The sequence below is a fragment of the Sceloporus undulatus genome, chromosome 4 (genome assembly GCF_019175285.1).
Source record: "Sceloporus undulatus isolate JIND9_A2432 ecotype Alabama chromosome 4, SceUnd_v1.1, whole genome shotgun sequence".
Taxonomy (NCBI): domain Eukaryota; kingdom Metazoa; phylum Chordata; class Lepidosauria; order Squamata; family Phrynosomatidae; genus Sceloporus; species Sceloporus undulatus.
Window position 1 is genome coordinate 65,639,125 of NC_056525.1, and position 6,000 is coordinate 65,645,124.

Below are 6,000 nucleotides of genomic sequence, written 5' to 3' on the forward strand. Positions count from 1 at the left end.
AATGAGAAAGGTCAGCGGGCTCAAAGTAGCAGCTATAGGGCTAATAGCACAGACAGTTCTCAGAGTAGAATAACCACTCATCCAACTTTCCTGTTGTCCTGAGTGGAATAGCCACTCTGAACTCCCTTCAGTTGAAGAGTGGAACAAAACCAGGGGTGCACTTCCACTGTAGAAATGATACAGCTTGGCACCACTTTAACTACTATGGCTCCATCTTACAGAATCGTGGGATTTGTAGCTTTGTGAGGCACCAGAAGTCTTTGTCAGAGAAGGCAAAAGACCTTGTAAAACTACAAATCCAAGATTTCATAGGATGCCACTACAGTACTTAAAATGATGTCAAACTTCATTATTTCTACAGTGAAGATGCACCCCTTGACTCCTTTTCCAAGTCCAGCTAACACTGTGCACTGTGCAGTATGGATGTCTTCCTATTCAGAATTTTTCTTCCTATTCAGAAGGTAACTTTTGAAACTATATAGTAGTTGGATGAAATTGCAAGCCTGTCAGTGGCCAGCAGGAATGAACAAACATTTGATGAATATCAAAGAAATTGAGGGACTAGGTGATGGATGTCAAAGTAAGACAGAAACATCCATCTCTCTGCACCTTGCAGATAGGACCTTGTCAGATTGGTGAAAGAATTGAAAGTTGGATGAAGCAGATGGCAGTACTGCAACATTCTGATTTAGTAACTTCCCTTGTCAGTCACTCTTCAGCAAAGACTACCCATCTTGATGTTCTGGGTTCTGTATACAAGATTTGGGACTGAGGTCATGGACACACATAACTTTTTTGTTTTCTTTTTGGTAAGACACCTTGTATTGTGCTATATTGCTAGGTACAATGTTTTTAGTATCAAACATACCCTTATACAATTCCAATCTGTTTCCTTGGAGCACTGTAGGGATGACAGGCTATATAAACCTGAATTCTAATTGTTTCAGATTACCTTTGGTGGTGGGATGGATCGTTTATCTTTAAATGGAAAGGCTATAATAATTCTGTAGATTTCCTACCAGAGTTTTGATAAAAGGGATACTTGGAGCAGAATGCTGTTTTGAGATTGTTGCTGTTGTTGTGTGTCTTCACATCATTTCCTTCTGACCAATGGTGATCCTAAGATGAATGAAAGATTTATCTAAAGGGCTTTGCCACATCTTTCCCTTAAGGCTTAGACAATGTGACTTGTCCAAAGTCACCCACTGGGTTTCCATGGCCCTACATGGGTTCAAATTCTAGCCTCCTGGAGTCCTAATCCAATACTCAGACCTTTAAATATCTGATTAATTTTGGCAAAAGAATCCTTGACAATATATAATGTTCAGAAGATGTGTCCCTCTGGATTCCAAACTGAACACCAGGAGATGGTTGGATGGTTGGAGAAGATGACTCATCTGGGTTCCCCTCTTTGCCTAGTGGGAGGAGACAAATAATTTGCATGAGAAAATAATATTAGCATGAGTCAGGAAGAGATAGGGGCTGTGCAGACTGCCTTCACCTGTGCTGGATCGGGGCCATAGCAACTGCACGTGGCAGCCCCAATCCGACCTTTCCAAGGTGCAAAAAGGAGCCACAGAAAGCAGCTCCTTTAAGGCACTCCTTTGTTTCTGCATCATGTGGATGCAGTGCCAGAGGAGCATCATGACACTGTGCACCATGTGGAGTAATGCACAGCATCACAGTGCCCTAGGGGTGGAGTCGGGGCATGCGTCATGTGGACGTCACACCCTGACTCTGCTCCCAGGTCGACCTTAATGGCCGGTCTGCACAGGGCCATAGACACAGAGAATTGAGTTTTTGGACTATGCAACCTGACATCATCCCTCCACCCCCATGTTTGGCTGTCTATTTAGAGATGCAGTGTAAGAGCAGTGGACTTTGGCTATCAGATGGAGTGCCTCCACCTATTCTTTACCTATTTGGAAATAAATGCAAAACTGCATGAGCTTTCAGTGCTCTTCCAAAATGAACTGATCCTTGGTAAGTACTAAATGCTGGACTTTTCTCACTAATCAGTGAAGTGGGTATGCATAGAACTTGGAAATTTTATTTTTTTAAGAATACCATTGATCATGTTGCTTGGGAATTGTGGATACTGTAGTTTTTCCCAGCTTTTGGGTATGCATTCTCTCTTTCTCTTTGTCCCCCTCTCCCTTTCCCTAAGAGCCAATATGGCATCGTGGCTTGAGTGTTGGACAAATATGCTGGGAGACCAGGATTTGAACATGTGCTTAGTTGTGAAAACTGACTAGGTGACCATGGACAAGTCACACTCTCAGGTTTAGAAGAAAATAACAAGAAACCTCCTCAAAATAATTCTTGCCAAGAAATAACGATGATGATGATGATGATGATGATGATGATGATGATGATGATAACAATAATAATAATTATACCCCGTTAGCCAAAAGGCTATCAGAGAGGCTTACAAATTGTTAATTAGACATTACTCTGCCCTCAGGCTTACAATCTAAAAAGACAAGACACAAAAAGGAATGGCAGTGGGGAATGGGGAAAGTCCAGCAGATCTTCTCTCCCTTCGAGGCCCTGGACCATGGCAGATGGACTGGAGGGAGGGCCCTTCTTCTTACTTAAGAAAAGCCTGAGATAGGGACACCATAAGTCAGTCCAAGCTGAAGGCATATGATAAAATTAACAACATCAAATAAACACACATACACACAGACAAAGAGAGAAAGTGATAACATGGCTGTTTGTATGTTTTTGTGTGTATCTGGTGACCTTGGGCTCTTAGCCTCAGGGGAAGGGAATGGCCTCAGAATAGATCTTGCCAAGAAAACCTTAAAGGTAAAGGTAAAGGTAGTTCCTCAACATGAATGTCTAGTTGTAACCAACTGTAGGGGGTGGTGCTCATCTCCATTGCTAAGCCAAAAAGCCAGTGTTGTCCGAGGATTGCTCTGGTGGTCATGTAGCCAGCATGACTGCACTGAATACTGTTAATTTCACACCGAAGTGGTACCTATATATCTGCTTGCATTTGCATGCTTTCGAACTGCTAGGTTGGAAGAAGCTGGGACTAGTGACAGGAGCTCACCCCATCATGCATTTGGGCCTTAAACTGTCAACCTTCTGATCTTCTGATCGTCAGAATTGGCATCTTCATCACTAAGCTTTACTCCTGGACTCATCCTGGACACCTGGACTCCTGGACTCATCCCTATAGTTATCATCTCAAGTAGATGCGATGGCTAGGAGTGCTTGGTACCAGCTTCGGCTGATACGCCAACTGCATCCCTGCCTGGACCAAAAGGATCTTGAAACTGTAGTACACACACTGGTAACCTCTCGCTTAGATTTCTGTAATGTGCTCTACATGGGGCTACGTTTGTACCAAATTCGGAAGCTCCAACTAGTTCAAAAGAGTAGTCACTGGAACCTCAAGGTCAGACCACATAACACCTGTACTAAAATCTTTACACTGGCTGACAATTAGCTTCCGGGCCCAATACAAAGTGTTGGTTATTACTTTTAAAGCCCTACATGGCTTGGGCCCGAGTTACTTGAGGGAATGCCTCTCCTGACATAATCCGCCTCGCACTCTCTGAACATCTGGGAAGAACAAACTTGAGCATCCCAAGGTGAGGTTAACAATCTACTCACCAAAGAGCATTCTCGGCTATGGCCCCAACGCTTTGGAATAATCTTTCAGAAGAGCTCCGACTCATTTCTACCTTGGATGCCTTCAAAAAGGCATTGAAAACTTACCTCTTCCGGCAAGATTACCCCCCTGATCTTTTATAGACCCGAGAAAAATGCTACCTCCCAATCAGGAGTCTTCCTCAGGTTGTCAATGAGATTTTATATTGTATTAATTGTTTTTAGATAGCACATGGTTTTATATTGTGATTTTAAATAACGGTTATTAGAATTACTGTTGATTTGCATAATTTGATTGTAATCTCGCTTCGATTCATCGGGAGATTCGGGACAATATAAATAAAACTTATTATTATTATTATTATTATTATTATTATTATTATTATTATTATGCCACTGCATCACCTTAGGATTATCATAACCTTATGGTTACGGATTACCATAAATCAAAAACAACTTGAAGGCACACACCACACACCATACACCACACATCTTACTCACTCACTCACTCACACACATCCTGTTATATATCTATGTTATCATTGTAGCAATACCTATGGATTTGCCCCATTCTTTTATAAAGCTTGATGTACAGTTATATTAAATGAGGGTAATGTGTGAGATAAACAAAGCACTGCAGTCTCCAAAATGCCTGTTTTGATCTGATATCTTCTCTCCTGTGGGAAGGCTTTGCAACCCAGACCTCCTGGCACCTTTCCTGTGATTGTAGTCAGAGAGCTACCTACTTCTAGGAGTCAAGTCGCCATGGGGGTTGTTTTATTATCAGCACCACTTGGCTGCATCACACAGCCCAGCTCCAGGTTTTTTGTTAGAGAGCAGAAGCAGAAGGGGAGGTTTAAATTACTGTAATGAATAAAGATGCTGATTGTGACTCATAGTGAAAGGAGACAATCGTAAGGCTGCCAGCAGAGCATGTGTAAGGTTCAGTGGAAACAAATGGCATAACAGGGAGGGCCAGGGAGAAGAACATGAAAGATTGGGAGAAAAGGAGATCAGGAGACACAGAAGAGATGTTGGAGGGGAATTAGATCACACATTAGCATTTTCTCTGATGACTTATTAAGAATACTTGCCCTTATTAAGCACGTTTAGAATGCTTAATGTACTGCACATGCATTGTCTTCAGTAATCCTTACAACCATCCTGTAGGGAAGGTACATAAATATAATTTCCCCCGTATTGCCAGTGGAGACAAAGTTGTTTGAAAAAGGCCATCAGTTGGTTTGTGGCATTAGAGACCTTTGAACTGGAGTCTTTCTGTCTCACGGTTTCTTTCCTTCCATGTGTTGCTAGCTCCCAATGCTGCAGTCCACACATCCTTGATTCTAACCAATCCCATAGTCTTTAATGTGAACAGGAGCCAATTGATTTCAATCATCCATGAAAACTGGATGTCATAACCAATGTAACATTGCCCCAGCTTCCTCTGAGAATAGGGAGGCAGGACAAGAGATGGCAGGGGCGAGTAGGCCTGCATGGAGTATGGTGAGGAACAGACCAGTTTTCCTCCCTATGCCCCAACATGCTCCACCACATTGTAACAACCCAGGTGTGATATCACATTACTTCTGTTCACCACATTTGACTGGTTTTCAGTTACAATAAAGGAAGTTGTGGGATGTGGTTTATGGGGAGCCAAACTGCAATGCTGGTGTTAGATAGGGATGTAATTCTTCATTAATTTCGCTCTGCAAAAAAGCAATGACCATTTCTCCCCACTGTGAGAAAACTGCAGGTTTTGAAGACTATTTGCAAGATGGCACTTATTTTGTGGAAATTGTTTTCTGTGTGAATTATTGTTGCACAGGAAAAAAGAAATATTTCTTGCACAATCCCATATACTGTGTGTGTAACCAGCATAATTCTAGGCCTATTACAATAAATCTTCACTGTTTTTGTTTTCAACAACTCTGTCTAGATGCTTAAATTTAACAAAGAAAACTGGCCACACATTACCACACTAAGCCAACACAGCCACTTGTCCAGTGCAATGGCCACAATGAGGCCTGATACCAGATCCAGGGAGAGATCTTAAAGGTAAAAGAGCAAAATAAGTGGAACTTCAGAAGACCAAGAGTTGGACCTACAGGGCCAGCCTGGCTAAGGGTTCTGCCACATTTACTAAGCTACAAGTCTCAGGATTCCATAGGACAGAGCCAAGGCAGTTAAAGTGGTATCAAAGTGCTATAGTTTTGTAGTGTGGATATGCTCTAAAATTTTTCTTTTTGGAAAAAAAAAAGGCTTCAGTATTAATGCTTGTCAATGGGAGATCCCAGTAACTTCCAGTTTTCACCAGAAATCAGAGCTTGGAAAAGGTACTCATTTGAATGACAGCTCCCAGAATGCCCATCAGCCTGC